Source organism: Melanerpes formicivorus, unplaced genomic scaffold (genome assembly GCF_026170545.1).
Source record: "Melanerpes formicivorus ecotype bairdi unplaced genomic scaffold, bMelFor1.0.p_v2 SCAF_5, whole genome shotgun sequence".
Lineage (NCBI taxonomy): Eukaryota > Metazoa > Chordata > Aves > Piciformes > Picidae > Melanerpes > Melanerpes formicivorus.
This window is the reverse complement of record NW_027142357.1, coordinates 36,903,273-36,923,907: the sequence shown is the minus strand read 5'-3', so window position 1 is coordinate 36,923,907 and position 20,635 is coordinate 36,903,273. Positions and strand designations below refer to the sequence as shown.

Below are 20,635 nucleotides of genomic sequence, written 5' to 3'. Positions count from 1 at the left end.
CCTAAAGCATTCTATCCCAGAGGTTAGGAGTAAAGAGGCAGGGAGGAGGCAAATTTGGGTTTCCAGTGCCCTTTCTGAAGGGTCTCCTAAGCATTGGAACCACAAGAATTTCCACAGACTGGGTGTTTGTCTTATAGAATAGAATAAACCAGGTTGAAAGAGACCTTATTATTAGAATTAGAATAAACCAAACCAGGTTGGAAGAGACCTTCAAGATCATCACTTCCAACCTATCATCCAACACCACCTAATCAACTAACCCATGCAACCAAGCACCCTGTCAAGTCTCCTCCTGAACACCTCCAGTGATGGTGACTCCACCACCTCCCCAGGCAGCTCATTCCAATGGGCAATCACTCTCTCTGTGTAAAACTTCCTCCTAACCTCCAGCTTAAACCTCCCCTGGTGCAGCCTGAGACTGTGTCCTCTTATCCATATGTATTAAGGGATAATCTACTCCACAGGTTTTGGAATGGTGCATCCACCTCACATCCAAATGCCCTAAACCATTTGAGTGTTTGACCTAAAATATGTGATCCAATCACTGGATCTAGGTGGTTCAGGTGCCTGAGAAGACAGTGCTGGCTCCTGTCTCCTGTGAAAGCAAGGACCACTCAGGAGCTGTAGCTCCCAGCAATGCCAGACCCCTTCTCACCAGTGCAGAATGATTCCCTCTCCACCCATGCTGGCAGCAACAGGATGGCAGCTTTACTGAAGATACCACCACAGCATCCAAGCCTGGAGACCTGAGCAGCAGGGGAAAGGCAAAGGAGCATTTTAGCTTGAGAACTAAGAACTAGACAGCTCAGCAGCTTTGGAGGAAAGCTCTAAAAGAAGAAAAAAGGCTGCATTAGGGAGCTCTGCCAAGCAGCACTACCTGCTGTACGATCGCATGGGAGGATGCAAACTCTTCTGTGAGTATCAGCAATCTGTATCCAGCTTTGACAGCAGGAGCAGTGTCTGGCACAGCCAAAGCCCTGCTTTGCATCCCCAGGCCAGTTTCCTAGCTGGCTTCTGGTCACTCCCAAGCCTTCCCCATCAGCTCACAGCACCTGTTCCAGCCCTGTTGTACGTGGTCAAAGCACAACAGCATGGGATTTAAAAGCAAATTAAAACAGATCACAGATCCACTTCAGCTGGAAATGAAGGGGATACCACTTCACAGTTTCATTATCACATCAAACCTTTAGTGGGGTTAAGATTGTATTAGGTTAAATGCAATGAATCAGGCCGGAGGGACATTGCAATATTATGAGCAATGTAAAGGCTGGACTAAACATCTGCCTCCAGAAAAACAACTGCACAGGGAGCTAACAATCGAGTCTCTCACAAGCTTAACATGATCTCTGTTTCTCTGCTCCATATAGGCAACATTTTTCCTGCCAGCTTTTGTGCTTTCTGGGCACCCCAGAATGGCTTCTGCTGGTAAACTTGGGACGCACTCGAGGCAAGCACTACGTGGCAGCTCCCACCTCACTCCGCAGGGAGGCAAAACCAACTTCTTACTGAAAAAAATGGGGAGCATTTCAAAGCTTTAAGAGGCCTGCATCCACCACCCCCACTTCTCTCTCTGTAAAAAAACCCAAAACCCTTCTATTGCTTTTATTACCTTTATTGCTCCCTGCCCAGCTGCCACATCAGCGTCACTCGCCTGTATTACACGTTGTGGGACCCATCATCCTAATCTGGGTCCATCTGGCCAGTTTTAAATGAGTAGCTTCTTCCATCCAAGAAGCACTGTCCTTTTTAAAACCCAACTATGGAGACCAGCAGGATTAGCAGCAGCAGAGCTGCCCCTCTGAGCTATTTACTTACTGGTCCCTTCAGCATGGCTTGCTTTTTTTTTGTCCTGACCTGCTTCTGACAGAAGGTCAGCATTTGAACAAAACTTCACAGATTTACCTTAGCTTCATCTCCTTTGAAAAGAAAGCAGAAGAATACATCTGCAGCAACAGAACTGCTGAAAAAAATCACACACACACTGCCCAACTGGCTGGCCATTTTCTGTAGTTTTATGGTGTTTGATTAAGAGCTCATTCCCCTCCAGCCTACCCATTCCTCTCTTCTGCAATGATGTCACCCATCTGCATTTAATCTCAGCCTTGTAGCAGACATCATTCTCTGTTACCACAAGTTCAACATTATGACTTCACTAAAACACTGAAAATGAATGCTAAGATGGTTTTGGAAAGGGCAAGACTGTATAAACCTGTACTTTATCTTGGGTAACCAAGGGGGGGAAAAAAAGGGGTACCAATTGAAATGATGAAAGCACTGCAAGTTACATTTATTTCTGGTTTAATGCTGATACGACTAAAAACCTCTTCCATGCAGTAAAAGATCATCTAAGCCTGAACTGAGAGATACCCTGCTTCAAGGCTATGTTCAAACTTCACTACAGCCTCTAGGTAGGAAGCCTTATAATAATAAACCAGGTTGGAGGAGACCTTCAAGATCATCATGTCCAAATCATCAACCAATCCAACCCACCTAAACAACTAACCCATGGCACCAAGCACCCCATCAAGTCTCCTCCTGAACACCTCCAGTGATGGTGACTCCACCACCTCCCCAGGCAGCACATTCCAATGGGCAATCACTCTCTCTGTATAGAACTTCTTCCTAACATCCAGCCTAAACCTCCCCTGGCGCAGCCTGAGACTGTGTCCTCTTGTTCTGGTGCTGGGTGCCTGGGAGAAGAGACCAACCTCTGCCTGTCTACAACCTCCCTTCAGGTAGTTGTAGAGAGCAATAAAGGTCTCCCCTGAGTCTCCTCTTCTGCAGGCTAAGCAACCCCAGCTCCCTCAGCCTCTCCTCACAGGGCTGTGTTCCAAACCCCTCACCAACTTCGTTGCCCTTCTCTGGACTTGTTCCAGCAAGTCAACCTCCTTCCTAAACTGAAGGGCCCAGAACTGGACACAGGACTCAAGGTGTGGCCTAACCAGTGCAGTGTACAGGGGCAGAATGACCTCCCTGCTCCTGCTGGCCACACTGTTCCTGATGCAGGCCAGGATGCCATTGGCCCTCCTGGCTGCCTGGGCACACTGCAGGCTCATGTTCAGCCTACCATCAACCAGCACCCCCAGGTCCCTCTCTACCTGGCTGCTCTCCAGCCACTCTGCCCCCAGCCTGTAGCACTGCATGGGGTTGTTGTGGCCAATGATGCATCTTGATGCATCTCAGCAAGAAAAAAGTACAAAAGCTCAAAGTGACATAGAGGAAAAAGACTGCAGTGCAGAGAAAGCCCTTCCCAGGGATGCTAAACCAGCTATGGCTACAACCAGCCACCACCAATTTAGGATTTCATTGCAATTCAGAGCTCTTTCAGCTAATAACAAATATGACCTCTTAAGAGGTTATGCCTCCCATTCATAGTATCATAGTATCAGTCAGGGTTGGAAGGGACCACAAGGATCATCTAGTTCCAACCCCCCTGCCATGGGCAGGGACACCTCACACTAGATCAGCCTGGCCAGAGCCTCATCCAGCCTGGGCTTAAACACCTCCAGGGACAGGGCCTCGACCACCTCCCTGGACAACCCATTTAACTGAACATTTCTTACTGTAAACACTCATGTATGCCTGAGGTACAGGACTTAAGTGTATTCTGAAATATGGCAATACCAAATAGAAGGCAAGAGCCTACTCCCTCTCATTTAAATAGAAATGAAAGTCTCCCAAGTGTTAGTCAGCACTTCTAGAGCAGGCAGAGCGTGCAGCCTACCTACTCACACCCCATCACATGGTGCTGCTGGCTGGGGAAGGTCCCAGTCCCACAAGTATGAGCACTCCCAACCAGTTGAACATTAACTTTGAAGCAGCCCAGATTGCACTGCCTCAGTTCCACAAGCCGTTTGCACGCATAAAGCTCTGCAGATTCAGGTTGTGAGTGTCATTATTCCCCCCCCACTCCCCCCCAGCTAAACTGCTCATCAGCAGAAGGGCAAAATTCCTGGGTGGGGAGGCAGTGTGTAATGATCTGGACATGCCATTTAAACCAGAACTTTTGGTGCCCATTTCAAATCAGCCACGTAGCTAAATGTAAAAATCAATAATCTGAAGCCATAGCAGCCCTGCACAGAACACAATTAGCAGCATGATCGATGACATTTAACAGCAGCTCTAATGCTGTGTGAGAGAAGGTTGCTTAATTTCACAGCAGCTCCTGTTAGGATCCTGTCAGAGGTCCCTGCAAGTGACTCGTGGGCACACACAATTAGAAACCACAAACGAGCCACTGGCTTCATCAACAACTTCGCATCATAGTATCAGTGAGGGTTGGAAGGGACCACAAGGATCATCTAGTTCCAACCCCCCTGCCATGGGCAGGGACACCCCACACTACATCAGCCTGGCCAGAGCCTCATCCAGCCTGGGCTTAAACATCTCCAGGGACGGGGCCTCAACCACCTCCCTGGACAACCCATTCCAGTGCTTCACCACTCTCATGGTGAAGAACTTCCTCCTCACATCCAGCCTGAATCTCCCCACCTCCAGCTTCATTCCATTCCCCCTAGTCCTATCACTACCTGAGATCCTCAAAAGTCCATCCCCAGCCTTCCTATAGGTCCCCTTCAGATACTGGAAGGCAACAATTAGGTCACCTCGGAGCCTTCTCTTCTCCAGACTGCACAGCCCCAACTCCTTCAGTCTGTCCTCATAGGAGAGGTGCTCCAGCCCTCTGATCATCCTCCTGGCCCTTCTCTGGACACATTACAGCAGCTCCAGATCACTCTTGTAATAGGGGCTCCAGAACTGGAGGCAGTACTCCAGGTGGGGTCTCACCAGAGCTGAGCAGAGGGGGAGGATCACCTCCCTCGCCCTGCTGGCCACACTTCTCCTGATGCAGCCCAGGATCTGGTTGGCTTTGCAGGCTGCAAGTGCACACTAAGAGCTCATGTTGAGCTTCTCATCCACCAGCACCCCCAAGTCTCTCTCCTCAGGGCTGCTTTCCAGCCAGTCACTGCCCAGCCTGGATTTGTGCCTTGGAACACAACAGCAAGGGGAACTGTGATGACAGGTTAGGACAGATGTTTCCTAAACCATCCTAACTCAGGAAAAGAAACCCAAACAACGGAGGCCCTTACTTATTTCCCGTGCTTGCTTTTGAATACCTGAAGATTTCTTACATATTTTGGGGAAGGTTCTTTTCCAGATTTTGAACTTTACAGGAAATGTTAATTGTTTAACATGCTTCCATGTAAAAAGGAACATGAACAAGCAGTTGTTGGAACCCTCTGATCCCAATTATCCTTAGGGAAAAGAAGCAGAGAATCGCTCCCATTGTAGGCACGGAGTAAAAACCACCAAACAAATAGCCAGCTTTATCCTTTAATCAGATCCATTCTCTTCTTCTAGTTGAACTATCTGAAAATGGCACCCATCCAGAACCTTTTAATCTTGCAGCAGTCAATCCTTTCCCCAGGAATTAAATACACAGTGTAATACTTTTATCAGTCAGTGTCAAAACAGTTGCTAGACAAGTCCCACGGTTTGATTATCATTTAAATTGGCATTCCCAAAAGAAAGAGTTCTGGCTCTGTTTGAAATAAAAGGCAAGCACCAGAACTTGTACGTCCCCAAAAGAGACAAGAGTCTTTTTTGTCCATGATAATCTCATTACTTCCTCATTAAGTAAAACTTAATCCAAAGTAGGCAGATCAATTTGAGTAACACTTAAAACAATCAGCCGCATGGAATACTCTGTCACACTGCAATGGGGGGAGAACAGCTCATCTGCTGGCTGTCTGCACATTACAAGAGAACTACTCTTCCCCCCCTCTCTATCCCTTGAATATTCTAAGCAGCTAATCCAAGATAAAAATCACAGAATGTTAGAGGCTGGAAGGGACCTTGGAAGATCATCTAGTCCAACTCCATGAAATGGGCCTTAAAAACCACTTCCTACAGAGAAGGAAAATCTCAGCAAGCAAAGGAAAAATAAAAGAAGCAAATTTTTTTCTTGAATGTGGACATGAAAGGGTAGGAAGTGAAGTCAGCCAGGGCAGCGTGCAGCCTGAATCGAGGGTCAGCTGGCATTTCAGTGTGCGGAACAAAGCGCGCACAGCCCAGCCCACTGACCACCCGCCCTCGCTGCGGGGCCAGCCAGCTGCACACACCACACCTGGCAGCCCACCTTCAGCTCAGCCTGCCATGGGAAACACTCCCATGCTTTCAGGAGTTAATTATTAGAGCATGGTTTGGGTTGCAAGGGACCCTAAAGATCATCTAGTTGCAACCCGCCGCCAGCCATGGCCAGGCTGCTCAGAGAATAGAATAGAGAATAGAATAGAGAATAGAATAGAGAATAGAATAGAGAATAGAATAGAGAATAGAATAGAGAATAGAATAGAGAATAGAATAGAGAATAGAATAGAGAATAGAATAGAGAATAGAATAGAGAATAGAATAGAGAATAGAATAGAGAATAGAATAGAGAATAGAATAGAGAATAGAATAGAGAATAGAATAGAGAATAGAATAGAGAATAGAATAGAGAATAGAATAGAGAATAGAATAGAGAATAGAATAGACCAGGTTGGAAAAGACCTGTGAGATAATTTAGTCCAACCCATCACCCAACACCATCTAATCAACTAAACCACGGCACCAAGCACCCCATCCAGCCTCTTCCTAAACACCTCCAGGGATGGTAACTCCACCACCTCCCTGGGCAGCACATTTCAATGGCCAATCTCTCTGTGAAGAACTTCTTCCTAACATCCAGCCTAAACCTCCCCTGGCACAGAAAGAACAAGAAGAACAACTGGGATGAGAGTAGAGTCAGGAGCTTGGGAGGAATAGGGTGGGAAATGAAGTAGGTTCCAAGGTCCACAGCCTGGGACTGTGTCCTCTTGTTCTGGTGCTGAGGAGGACACAGTCTCAAGCTGTGCCAGGGAAGGTTTAGGTTTAGCCTTGCCCAGCCTGGCCCTGAATGCCTCCAGGGTTGGAGGCCCTACAACTTCTCTGGGCAATTCCTGGCATGTGGCTATGCCACCCTGCACAAAATGCTGTTTTGCTGAGCTGAAGGCAAAAATGCCAAAGGCATCACTTACAGATTTTTTGGGGGATTTGAACACACTATTACACACTTTTTCATTAACATTCCTCTTTATTACCTCCACATCTAACAGGAGGTTCCAAAACACCCTGCTTCAATGTGTGGAAAGTTTTCCTGGAAGATGTGAGTCTGAGCTCTCCAGAACAGCACCCTACAATTTTCTCCATTACTTAAGAAATAGCAACTGTATAGTTAACTCGACCTTCACCTGCCTGACTTATGCAGCCTGTTTCCTTGTTCAGCAGCCTCCATGGAAAGCAGGATACTTGTAATGGTGCAGTGAGCAATTTGCCATTCTGCTGCTCTGGTATCCAGCACATGAAATGCTTAAATCTACATCACTCCTTTAGCACAAGAGATGCTATAATAGAAAGCTGAGAGAACCAAGGTTCCCTGCACTACAACAAAGCATCCAGACTTTACCTTGAGTCTTCCACACCCTCCCACCCCCCCTTTTTTTTTTCTGTTAATGAAAAACAAAGCCAAAGCAATAACTTGAGACACTGTAAAGTGATTGATATTAGTAGAACAAAATATTGCAACTTCATTATCTCTTAAGGCCCATCAGTTTTGGAAGCAAGCACTTCAACCACCCCTATAAACCCCACAGTCTTTTTTTAAGCCAAAAAAGGATGTGATTCACCTGAACAAGGAAACCAGACCTCCTGGTACTTTTCTGCACTGTTAGAAGTCATTTTCTTGCTTAGGATTTCTTTCCTTTATAGCACCAATAAGATGATGCTCCTGGACCAAAACTTGACCTGTTAAACCAAGTCAAATATATTCTTCTTGCTTATCTGTAACTAGAACATTTCATGAGCTGTTAACCAAGGTTCACCACATAAAACCTTACAGCGTTTACATTATCACAAAAGAAGCATCTTTTCATGTCAGTTTTCATAGAAGGAAGGCTAAAAAGTGTTGCTAGAGGTGTAGAATAGAATTAACCAGGTTGAAAAAGACCTTTGAGATCAAGTCCAACCTATCATCCCACACCATCTAATCAACTACACCATGGCACCAAGCACCCCATACAGTCTCTTCCTAAACACCTCCAGTGATGGTGACTCCACCACCTCCCTGGGCAGCCCATTCCTATGGCAAATGACTCTTTCTATGAAGAGCTTCTTCCTAACATCCAGCCTAAACCTCCCCTGGCACAGAAAGAACATGAAGAACAACTGGGATGAGAGTAGTCAGGAGCTTGGGAGGAACAGGATGGGAAATGAAGGAGGTTCCAAGGTCCACAGCCTGGGACAGGCCAGTCAACCAGGTAAAGCAATGCCAGCAGAAGGGATGGCTCTCCTTAAGTGGCTCACAGTGGAAGGTGACACTGAAGTGCTCTCAGTCACTGATGTCCTCCTGCCACCAGATGACCACCCTGATGGCGACCATATTTCTGCCACGAGGTACAGTGCTTGATTGCCTGTAACCTGACAGAGCCAAGCAGACTCCACCTCCTCATGCAGACCAGGCATCAACGAAGCTGTAAAGCCATGGGTGATCTGACCTGACACAAAACAAGCACAGGCCTCCCTTTTCCTGGTAAATGTGATGCCTATGCAGTAACCAAGAACTCAAGTGCAGTGGCTTATTACCAAGAGAGAGGCTATGCACTGCACCCCAGAAACTTCAGAGGTGGATTCCATGTGTAACAGCACAGGGCCAATGGAGTAAGCATGCAATCTGACAGGCAGGGACAGCTAAGGATACAGACCCTAAAGGAGAAGTGGCAGAACAGAGTGTCCTGTGAGAGGCATCACATCCACTAAACCATCAGATACTAAAAGACTCAGTACTGAGCAGCAGCAGAAGCTCAGTGGGAGAAAGCTAAAGCAGCTATGCAAAAGTCATCAAGTCACTCTAAAAATAAATTACCTACTGAAGACTGGGCTTAAAAATTGAGGACAAAGGATGTGGATGAATGTTGTAAAATCACATCCCCACTGCTCTTCAGACAGACCAATTAATGTGATTTTGTTCCCAGCACTGCAAAGTGAGCAAAGTGTACACTTTTCAGGGTCATCATAGTTTTCTTGTCAACTGGCTAAACCCCCTATTTTCTCAAAGCAGGAAGGGGCAGAGAAGTCCAGTTCTTTGTTTTACAGAATGAATCAAGAGATTTTAGGTGGTCCTCCCTTTTAGCACATGATCCTGCCTTTGCTCTTGCTTGCTGTGCAGTATGTTAAACCATTTCCACCTACCTCATTTTCATGCTAGCTTCATTATTGATGTTTTCTCCTTTAAGAAACCCAAACCTGTATGGAAGGGGTCACTAACCCACTGCTGGGGGCCTGCTCCCCACAGCTCTGCTGTCAGACCAATTTGTGTAAGCATTTCTTAATGAGCTTCAGGCAGAACTCAGCTGACTTAGTTTGTACTGCATAGGGGTCCAGTCTTTCTTTACCAGTGCCTCAAGAACATATTCCTCTGAGTAAGTCACATTTCTCCTTAAGCTGAGATACTTTTTCCCCATTATGCCCTGTGGGAAGCTGTAGCTTTCTAAGTTGCAGTGATCTGCACATTTATGGCTACACTTAAAAGCAGTGCTACATCAGTCCTCTAAGGATTTAATAGGCTGCTTCACAAACCAAGCTCCAGGTAAAGGCAAACAGGGCTAACAGTCACAGGAAAAGAGGAACGGGAGGCATCAGGACCTCATGAACTGACACCAAAGACCATCACCATACCTTCAGCTAGCCTAGCTGATTGCTGACAGCAGCATCCATGGAGCCTCAGACTATTTGTCTGCAGCCTAGGAGACAGCAAGCAAGAGGGACATATCATTTATATGACTGAGAAGCCACTGCAGGTGATTTTGTCAGGAGCATCAGTATGGGTTTGTACAGCTTCGGCCAGCTCTCCAGGCCATGCCTGCAGAGCTAAGTACAGGGCAGCATTTGGCACAGCTTCACTTTATATCACTGCACAATGTCTGACATCCCACTACACAAAAAAACAACCCCATAACCAAAGTACACTTGTCTGAATCCTCCCATTTACAGCCCCTGGAAATGTGCAGCCCAGAAAGAAGAATCAATCTTCTCCAGCCACTTCCTTCGCTGTGTCCTTATTCACAAGGATCTCTAGATTTCAGTTTGAAATTCTGCACCCCTAACCTGATAAGAAAGATTACAACTTGGTACATTTCTCTACAGTTTTTCCAGGCCTCAAATATGGCTCAGGAAGAAGATGGGGAGTGCTTTGTTCAGCTTAAGAATTGTAGCAGTCAGGAGGAACTGCAAAGGATTTCAGCAGGCCTTCCCCTGCCCTTCAGCAGATCCAAGGACCTGCGTTCTCCAGAGCTGGATTGCTTTGTTGTTTTCTTTTTTACCTTGTTTGCTTGCCCTTTTTCTTTCCTTTTCATTTTTTTTCTGGGGGGGTGTTTGTTTTGTTGTTGTTTGTTTGGGGGGGTTGCCAGTTTCTGCAAAAACCCCAAGCTAAAAAGCTACAGAACAGAATGACTGCTAATCACCTTTTCTTCACTGGACATCCCATTTCCTCACATCCTCTCACCAAATCATCCCTTGGGCTGCTGCAAAGCCACCCAGTTTTGTCAGGTGCAGCAGTGCCCAAGAGCAAACCCAATTTACAGCCTGGTTTCTCCATCAGCTGCCTTCAGCAGCAGGGCTCCTGGCCCGTATCAGGAACAGCGTGGCCAGCAGGAGCAGGGAGGTCATTCTGCCCCTGTACTCAGCACTGGTTAGGCCACACCTTGAGTCCTGTGTCCAGTTCTGGGCCCCTCAGTTTAAGAAGGATATTGAGACTCTTGAGCATGTCCAGAGAAGGGCAATGAGGCTGGGGAGAGGCCTGGAGCACAGCCCTGTGAGGAGAGGCTGAGGGAGCTGGGGTTGCTTAGCCTGGAGAAGAGGAGGCTCAGGGGAGACCTTCTTGCTCTCTACAACTCCCTGAAGGGATGTTGTAGCCAGGTGGGGGTTGGTCTCTTCTCCCAGGCAACCAGCACCAGAACAAGAGGACACAGTCTCAAGCTGTGCCAGGGGAAGTTTAGGCTGGAGGTGAGGAGAAAGTTCTTCACTGAGAGAGTCATTAGCCACTGGAATGTGCTGCCCAGCGAGGCGGTGGTCACCATCCCTGGAGATGTTCAAGAGGGGACTGGACATGGCACTTGGTGCCATGGTTTAGTCATGGGGTCTGTGGTGACAGGTTGGACTTGATGATCTTTGAGATCTCTTCCAACCTTGGTGATTCTGAACTCAGCAACTGAGCTGAAAACATGGTCCTGTGAGCTGTTGTTCCGCAGACCTCCATTTTGCTGGAACAGGTGGCCAGGGTAAAACATTTCACAGTGCTGCAAAAAGAGGAGGTCCCAGGTTGCCTCTGTGCTACCTGCAGATCTCTCAGTGCAGGCAGGCATTAGAGGCAGGAGCAGTGAGCCGGATATGGAAACTGATCCAAGTGACAACTAAGCGCATTTCTTGTTGGGAGTTTTCTGGGGAAACCGGATCAATTTTGTAACCTAGCTCCCTGCACAGTTGCACAATCATGCTTGCTGGCAGAAGGAAAGCTGGAGAGATACCATGACAGCATAGCATTGTTCCTTTCCATTGCAGCTGGGCTTCAGCCAGGCTGAAGTGGATGGGTAATCAGAAGCTTGGTGAGCACAGTGAGCGCTTTGCGGGATCCAGAATCAAACAGTCCTACCTGATGCTCCAAAGCCAGAGAGGAAAGGAAAATGATGAAAATACAAATGACTTGGCACCATCCACATAGTTCTCCTCAGTAGTTTGTTTTCCCCACAGGGGCAGAGAAATCTATATCCTATTTCTATACAGAAAGAGTGATTGCGCTATGGAATGGGCTGCCCGGGGAGGTGGTGGAGTCGCCGTCATTGGAGGTGTTCAGGAGGAGACTTGATGGGGTGCTTGGTGCCATGGGTTAGCTGTTTGGGTGGGTTGGATTGGTTGATGGGTTGGACACAATGATCTTGAAGGTCTCTTCCAACCTGGTTTGGTTTATTCTAATAAAGGTTTATTCTAATATCCATGATAGAGCAGGAATTTGCATGGCACCATCTGAAGTCTAAAGGAGCAAATTCTTTGGTTAGTGGAACACTGGAACAGGTTGCCTGAGGTTGGGGCCTTATCCCTGGAGATATTCAAAGTGAGGCCCAACAGGGCTCTGGGCAACCTGATCAACCTGCTCACTGTGGTGGGGGGGTTGGACTAGGCAAGCTTTGGAGGTCCCTTCCAACCCAGACCATTCTGTGATTCTGTAGTTGCTGGCAAAACCCCCACTGAAATAGCAAAACATCAGTCCACTACTGCTCCAGAAGCACACCTTCTGCTAAGAGCCACAGCTCCCCACTTCAAAGAGAAACAGCCCAGGAGAACACTGACTGCTTTTTCAGCCAGATGAAATTACAGTTTCCAAATTACCCCAAGTCAAGTGCATCATGATTGACTGAGCTGCTGTGACATCAGCACAATGGCTTGCAGTAACTTTGGAAATCAAATTGCAGGTTTAAATGAGGGGGAAAAACACCCCACACATCTAAATAATTTCCCCTGTGAATGCTAAACAGCTGCTCATTTGTTCAGACAGCCTGCCTTGAGCATCACTTCTTCCTCCAGTTCTTTTCCCCCCCATCCCCCCCAAACCTTTGTAATTTCAGTACCTGTAAGACAGGACAGATAATACTGGGTAGCACCAAATAGTTTCCAGGAAAGGAGGAAAGAAAAAGGGGCAACACTTCTTTTGTAACAGGTATTTATCTTCAGTGTCCCACATTCCCAAGGAGCAAGTATTCTTTTCTTTTTACACATCTAAGTGCCAGGTTCTGCACATTGGCCACAGCAACCCCAGGCAGTGCTACAGGCTGGGGTCAGAGTGGCTGAGAGCAGCCAGGCAGAGAGGGACCTGGGGGTACTGGTTGATGGTAGGCTGAACATGAGCCTGCAGTGTGCCCAGGCAGCCAAGAAGGCCAATGGCATCCTGGCCCGCATCAAGAACAGTGTGGCCAGCAGGAACAGGGAGGTCATTCTGCCCCTGTACACTGCACTGGTTAGGCTGCACCACCAGTCCTGTGCCTCTCAGTTTAGGAAGGAGGTTGACTTGCTGAAACGAGTCCAGAGAAGGGCAACGAAGTTGGTGAGGAGCTTGGAACACAAGCCCTGTGAGGAGAGGCTGAGGGAGCTGGGGTTGCTTAGCCTGGAGAAGAAGAGACTCAGGAGTGACCTTATTGCTCTCTACAACTGCCTTAAGGGAGGTTGTAGACAGGCAGAGGTTGGTCTCTTCTCCCAGGCACCCAGCAGCAGAACAAGAGGACACAGTCTCATGCTGCACCAGGGGAGGTTTAGGCTGGACGTCAGGAGGAAGTTTCACACAGAGAGAGTGATTGCCCATTGGAATGGGCTGCCTGGGGAGGTGGTGGAGTCACCATCACTGGAGGTGTTCAGGAGGAGACTTGCTGGGGTGCTTGGTTGCATGGTTTAGTTGATTAGGTGGTGTTGGATGATAGGTTGGAAGTGATGATCTTGAAGGTCTCTTCCAACCTGGTTTATTCTATTCTATGCTGACAATTCCAGCTCTCCAGCTACAATTGCCTGCATGCCTACACAAAAATGGGGAAAGCCAGGAAGGCAGGTTAAGAGGGAAAGGATCACAACTCCAAGACAGGCAGGGCAGTGTTCTGCAAGGGCTGGGAACATCTGTGCAATATTACAAAAATAAGAATAAAAAATGGGGGGGGGGGGGGGAATCCTCCAATTTGGATTACTTTCAGAGCAGATTAAATGAAGCAGAAAAACATAGTAATGACTTTGATATTTCAAAGGAGGACAGCAGCAGCAAAAAGCCCAGCAAATACCCACTAACTGAACTGCTTGTCTACAAAGCTGGAAACGAGCACAATCATTGCAAAGGATCAGATTTAAGGCTCCTAAGAAATCAGGATGGTTCAGGAGGGAAACCTGTCATTATATATATAGAAAAGATTTGCAAATACAGAGTCAGTGCTTTCTAAGTGATTCTGAGAACAAAAAAAGATCATCTTAATTTGAAGTCACATCCCATGGAAGGGGAACAAAAAGAAACAGGGCTTGTTTGTGGTTGATCCCACCACTGATCCTAAAGAGTCTAAGCACACGTTTGCCAAAGGCTACTGTGGAATAAGAAATCAAGAGACTCAGCCCACCATGAAGCTGGCTGTTTTGGGAAGCTGAAGTGGGACACCCTTCTGTTAAGTCCTCATGAGGCTCAGCAGAGCGATGGGGTGGGAACTGCTGGTCTGGGACACACAGCAGGCGCGTTAGATACGTATGGGCTGCTCTGGGTGCCAAAGCAAATAGAGCAGCTATGGCTGTGTGACTAACACCAGACAGAATGAAATGGCTGCTCCTCACCCATGCTCATTCAGTACGTTTGCAAATCTGACACGTCCTCAAAATGCTTTTAATTCTTTACACTTCTGCTGTGCCAAAACAAACTGGCTCGGGATCGCTCTCTCCTCCTTGCCATTATTTCTTGCCCTTTTCCATCTTGCCTCAGTCTCCAGAACACAGCAAATCCTTGTGATGTATGGTTCTGCAGGGACACTTGGGACAGCCTGTTCCTCACAACACCAAGGACCACAGCCATCCACTTGGAACCACAAAGACTCTGGAAGGCCTGGAGATGACATTATGCCACCTTTCATGTTCTGCCAGACAGGCACAACAAAACCATCCACAAATAGTTCCATTTTCCAGGGGAGGTAAGCAAGCTCCTTAACTTTCTGAAAGCTGTTAGCTGTAGGAGCTCAGCCAGTGTAGTAATAGCCAAATGAAGATCCACCCACTGTAAGAAAAAAACAGGTTTGAGACCATCTCATGAACCTGAGGGTTCACAAGTCTATGAGACCTGACAAGATGGCCATGGGCAGGGAAGTTGAGACTAAATGATCTTTAAGGTCCTTTCCAACACAAGCCATTCTGTGATTCTAAGATTCCATGAAATTGCAGGTTAAAACCAGCTGCCACTGATTCATTTAATCCAGTGCACCTTTGGTAGAAGCAGCCTTGCAACTAATGAAGGTCATTACTCTCAGAGGTGCTCTCTCATCTCTCTCTTTTAGATCTACTTATTCTGATCTCACATTTTTCCTTTTCTCTTGCTAGAATTTCTACTCTCATTTGAGCCTTCCCTTTCTTTCTTCACACATGTTACTCTTTGTTTAAGCCAGTTTCTGTTTTAAGTTTCTATTCCTCAGGACTCCTCTTTCCTAGAAGGAGGCCACCATTCTGGTTTGGTAGCTTTCTTATCCACTTAACCCAGCATGAATCATGAGATTTTCAGGGCAGAGAGGAATCAAGACCCCTGCTGATATCTGCCAAGTGTTCCCTGTTTGGTATATTGTAAGAGTTCTTACTCTATTAACCCATATAAATTACAAGAAATAGAGAATGATACTATTAGCCTACATAGTTCCCAGCACAACAGATTACATCTAAGTGAGAAATTAAGATAAAAGACTCTAAGTTCACAGGTGATTCTCCATATTCAGCTTCCCTGTGCTTCTTACCTGCATTTCCTTTCTGAACAGAAGCTAAGGACATCATTCTACTTGTAGTATCAGCACTGATTAAACCACAGCAGAGCTTCTACCACCACACAGTACACTGAACTAGAGACCTAAGCCAGGCTGATAAAACAGACACCAGTTCAAATGCAGGGATCACTTTGGTGGTTATTTTTCAGCAGGATTCACGGACAGGCTGCATCAATGCAAGATGAGAAGGGGGTGAACAAGATAATCTCCAAAGCCAGCAAGGGCTGCTCAATGAACACCTCGCACTAGACAGGCGTCAGGAAGAGATGAAAGGCGCAGGCAGAGTAACAGGAGAACACATGCTTCTGGGGAAAGCCAAGAGGCAATTTGGTCTTGGCGGCTTTTAGCTATTCATCGTTTTACTATCGTGCTATCATCGTTTTACTCAGTGAAGGGGCAAATGTCCTACCACAAGGATAAGGGGAGGAGGCTGGAAGGAGGGGAAATGTTATCAGTCAGAAACCCCTGAGGGTCACAGGGAGGTTTTGTGGTCGGGACAGTCACGTAACTCACAGAGGAGACCAAGCACTGAACGCACGCTGCTCGCCCCGAGCATGCTGGTGGTGTGTTGTATGGTACCTTCGTACGTACCCCCTCAGTTTTTCCCCCATCTGGAACTCTCAACGCCATGAACACGAGGAAAGTGTTTTTCTCATCTTCATAAGCGCCCTGGCTTCCCCCCGCCCCGGCTATTCCCGCCCAGAATCAATCACCTGAGGGTTCCCCCTGAACTCAGCCCCGGCTGCCGCTCCTGCGGCGGCTGCGCCATCCCCGACCGCTTCCGAAACCGCCTTCGGCGGGGCAGGCAGCGCCCCGACGGCAGCCCACTGGCCGAAAAGCCCGGCCAGAGGCGAGGGGACGCGCACCCCCGGCGCCGGTGAACGGCCGCAGCGGCCATTTTGCTACCGGTTGTTTCAGGCACCTGCGCCCCTCCCGCGCCGCGCACGGACACTCACCGCGAGGAGGCCGGCGGGCTTCGCGGTGCTGCCGAAGGAGCCTTCCACCCCAGTGGGCTCTCCCGGGCAGGTAGCCCTGTCTCTGGCTGCCCCGGAGAAAGCGCGAGGCCACCACGGCCCTTCGGCCCGGGCCGGCCCGACCCCGGCGCCGCGAACCGCACCGAGGGGCCAGCGGCAGCTCCCACCCCGCCGCCGCACGGCATCAGTAACCACGGTAACCTGGAGTGCTGCCGCCATTGGCGGATTTAACACGAGGCAGCGGCCAATAGAGCGCCACCCTGTGCCACGCCTAGCCAATCGGCGCGGGCGCAGGGCTGGGCGCTGCGCTGACGCTACTGCGCGGGGCGGGGCGCGGCCAGGCGGAGCGGGCGGCGGGGCTCGGCGGCGCCGGCGCCACCACCGCCACCATGGAGACCCCGGGCTAGGGCCCGCCGCGGCCCGCCGGCGCGCTTAGCGGGGCCGGCCCCGCCGCCGCCGCCGCTCCCTTCTCTCTCTGTCTGTGCGGTGAGTGGTCTGAGGAACGGGGGGAGCCGCGGGCCGGCCGGGGCTGGGGCGAGGTGGGAGGTGAGGTGGCGGAGCCCGCTGGGGGCCCGGGGCAGCGGAGCCGAGGAGTCGCCGCCTCAGACGGACCTGCGTACGGCCCGCGGCGCTGCTGGCCGCCTTCCCGTCGGTGGAGCGCAGCGTGCCCTCTGCGCCCGCGCTGCCGTCCGGTGCCTGGCCGCGCCGCCCGGGCCCTGCAGGCGAAGGTGCTGTTGCCTCGGGCTCCGTACCGAGCACCGGAGCGGGGCGGAGCGCGGGAGCCCGGGAGCAGGCGGGCGCCGATGGGGCAGGTGCGTGCTGTTCGGGCTTGGGAGTCCGCAGCGGGGTTGGCGGCCGGCCCCGCGGCAGCTGCGGGTCGGGGTCGCCGAGTCTGGGCCCGCCGCCTTTACCCCGCAGCGGCAGCCGCCTTCTTCCCTCCCGGGCGCGGCTTCCGCGGCCGCGGGGCGAGCCCGCGGCGGATGCGCTGCCCCTGGCCGCGCCGGAGGGCGCCGGCGGTGCGCGGCGCTGCGGGCAGGAGCTGGGAGCTGTGCCGAGTCGTGCTGGGCTGTGCCGAGCCGCAGCAGCGAGGGCCGGAGCCGTTCCGCGGTGTACCGCGGCCGCAGCGCCGCACAGCAGGGGCTGCGGGGCGAAGGTGGGGTGCCGTGGAAACTTTTGGGGGTCGTGGATGTCTGTGAGGAGGTCCTGGCCTGTGCTTCCATCGGGCAGGACCGCCGGGCCCCGCAACACCGGGGACACCGCTGGGCCAAGGAGGTCTCCGGGCCTCGCAGCACCGGGGATACCACCGGGTCGAGGAGATCGCCGGAGCCCCGGGGGCATCTCGTGGCCGGGCCGCGCGTGGTACAACCCTGTACCGGGAGCGGCGGGCTGCCCTGCCCTGCCCTGCCCGTGCGGGACCGCCCGGCAGCGTGCCGTACCCAAAGACCTCGTGTCCGTATCGGGCTGGCCGGTGTTCCGGTTCTGGGGCTGTGCCCGTCGCCGTGTGCTCCGCTGAAGGCGGTTTCGGTGCGAGGGGCTGTAACCTTTGTGTGACCGCCAGGCTCGGGCTATGCATCGTTAGATCTCGGCAACGGGCAGGGGATGCGCTGGCCGTGGAGCTCCCGGAGCCGGTAACTTTGTGCAGGATTCCCCCTCTGTGTGCAAACCCCAGAGAACGAGGCGGGGAGAAGCAGCACACGCAGGGCTCGGAGCCTTGGGTGGGCGGTGTGGCAGCGTGCCCGGTGCCAGCCGCTGGCTGTTGCCTGTGCGGTGGGTGCAGCACAGGCTGCCGGTGCCCGGGGCTCTCTGCAGTGGCCTCACCGGGAGTGCAGGGTGTGAATCGCTGCCACACAGACACATAGCTTTGGATGACTGGTCCTTTCCCGTTCATGCTGCGGAACACATCCATGTCCCTCTAAAGGGCTGGGTGTTTCTGAAGTGCTGGTGCTTGGCCCCAAGACCTTTGTACTGTTTCTTTTTAATAACCTTTTGCTCCGTGTTAATTTGACATTAGTCATGGCTTGGAGCTCTGGCTGTTTGAAGGAGGAGGTGTGGCTGGACTTGCAGCAGCAATGTTTCATTCACTGGCTTCTCATTTTTTTTTTTCAGTCTTCTTGTATTTTGGTAACTTGGGAGCTCAGAGATTAGGAGAGGACAAGGATGACAACGTTTTCCCCTTTAATTAACAACTGTATTTCTGAGGTAGATGGCAAATGATATTTGCACTGAGATGAAAACGTGGGAACATGCTAAGTGCACTTGTTTAATTTGTGGAGCTGCACTCATTTGGTCTTGTCCATCCCATTAAAAGTGGTAGGAGTGTGTTTTGGGGACAAGAAGTTGTTGCCAGCACTGGCATGCTGTATTGTCTCATTAAATGTTGCAGTGTTACACCCAAATGAATGCAACCTGTCCCCGAACAGACAGACTGCGCTGACTTTCTCCTGTTGTTTAAATGGCTTGGGTTGAAATGAGTTGCTATTAATATTTTTAATTAAGGTGGAACAGCTAATGGGGCTTTTCCAGTAGAAAGGATGGCTTTTCTCCTTTCATCTTGTTAGACACTAAATAGCAGGATAATAATGATAAAAGTTCTGCCATAAAGCACAGCTGGAGCAAGTTTCCTGACAGAGTAGTGCCCTGGAAGAGGGGAAGATTTGTTCCAGTCTTCCTTAAAATGTTGGCTATAATGCACCTTTTGGTGTCTGCTTTTACATGGTAGTGCAGGGTCCCTGTATAGTGGCCAGCTGAATTGGGTCACACAGTGTGAACAAGGAGAGTGAGAGACACATAGCTTCGTGTGCTGACAAAGTATCATCTCTGTGCACGTTGGGCTGGTTTAGATGCTGAGTGCTGATGTGTGCTGTGTAAAAGCTATTGTCCTCTTCCATTAGCGGTAAGATGTGCCAAGAGTTTAGTGTAGCAGCTCTGCATGTGTTGAGGAGAGCCTCAGTGGAACACACAGCATGTTAACTAAACCAGGAGACATCAGTAAACAACTTAGGCACTTCAGCTTCACTTCATGGTGATTATTTAAATGCATCAATAGCAGGTGAAAGGCTGTTCCAAAAGATGGGGCTCTGTCAGTGCTGTCTTAATTTCATTGGGTTTCACTGGAAGATAAGCAAGTTCTGCAAGCAGGTAGACGATTATTTGGTGCCAGAAAGCCCTAACTAGTTCAAGGATGCCAGTGGCTTAGGTTGTTTTAAGTATCATCAGGAATGATTTGTTACCAGAACGTAGCTGTTGTACCATGGCACAGAAAAGGCCCTTTAAAAGTAAGCAGCACTTGTCATGCTTGTCTGGAAGCAAATACCTGTGACCCTGTTACCAGACCCTGTAGTGTATTTTGTATTGCTCTCATTTACTTTATTGTTCTCAATCAAATCAGTGAGTCAAGGCTAAACCTGGCTTTTCCCCCTGCGTGGGAGGCTGCACTCCTTTTAAGCCCTTTTACAGCTCAGTTCAGTTGCCCTGAGCAGAGGGGATTTTATGGACAGTGCACAGGTTTGTGTCTGTTGTGGCAGGACAGCCCTGGGAGCAGTGCCACTGGGCAGTGTCTGTGCCTGCTGTCCCTTGAGGGCTCAGCCTGGGTGCTCACTGCCACAGGAGGAAGAGTGGCTGTGGTTGCCAGGGTTTGGTGGAAAACAGCTTGTGGGAGCTGCTGCAGAGAGAACATGTCTGGCCATCTCCTATGGAAAGTGCACGTGCTAGTCCTGAGTAACTCAGGTTGGTGCAGGTCAAAAGTCTGGAACTTCCTGAGGTTTTTGTGGCTTTTTTTTTTTCCCCTCCAGTGAAAATAAGACAGCAAAACAGTGTGACTGTGGCATGTGCTGTCACTCCAGAAGTAAACTGAACTGCTTCCAGCTTCACTTATCAGGGAGAGGAGAGCTGGCATGGCTTTATGAGCAGAGAAGCAGACCTGAAGCTGTAGGTTTGGATATGGCTTGTAGGTATTACTTGTACTGTTCCTGTCTTGATTGCAAGTGATGCTGACAAGAAGGCGGTTCAAGGACTGGTGGAAATGGAGAGTGGACGCATGACTGCAGCTGAGCACAG

General features: G+C 49.8%; 2 protein-coding genes across 5 annotated transcripts in view; one reads left to right on the top strand and one right to left on the bottom strand.

The window, feature by feature from the left end:
• The window catches only part of CCDC148 (coiled-coil domain containing 148), a 97,404-nt gene extending 80,658 nt beyond the window's left edge, over positions 1 to 16,746 (bottom strand). The window contains exon 1 of the mRNA XM_068137826.1: positions 16,562 to 16,746. The gene's annotated coding sequence lies outside the window, so the exon portion shown is untranslated. The remainder of the gene's footprint in view (positions 1 to 16,561) is intronic.
• Positions 16,747 to 16,940: 194 nt separating this feature from the next.
• The window catches only part of PKP4 (plakophilin 4), a 98,320-nt gene continuing 94,625 nt past the window's right edge, over positions 16,941 to 20,635 (top strand). For 2 of the 4 annotated variants that reach the window (XM_068139188.1, XM_068139187.1), the window contains exon 1: positions 16,941 to 17,065. The gene's annotated coding sequence lies outside the window, so the exon portion shown is untranslated. The remainder of the gene's footprint in view (positions 17,066 to 20,635) is intronic. The other 2 variants (XM_068139186.1, XM_068139185.1) reach the window with 1 other exon arrangement.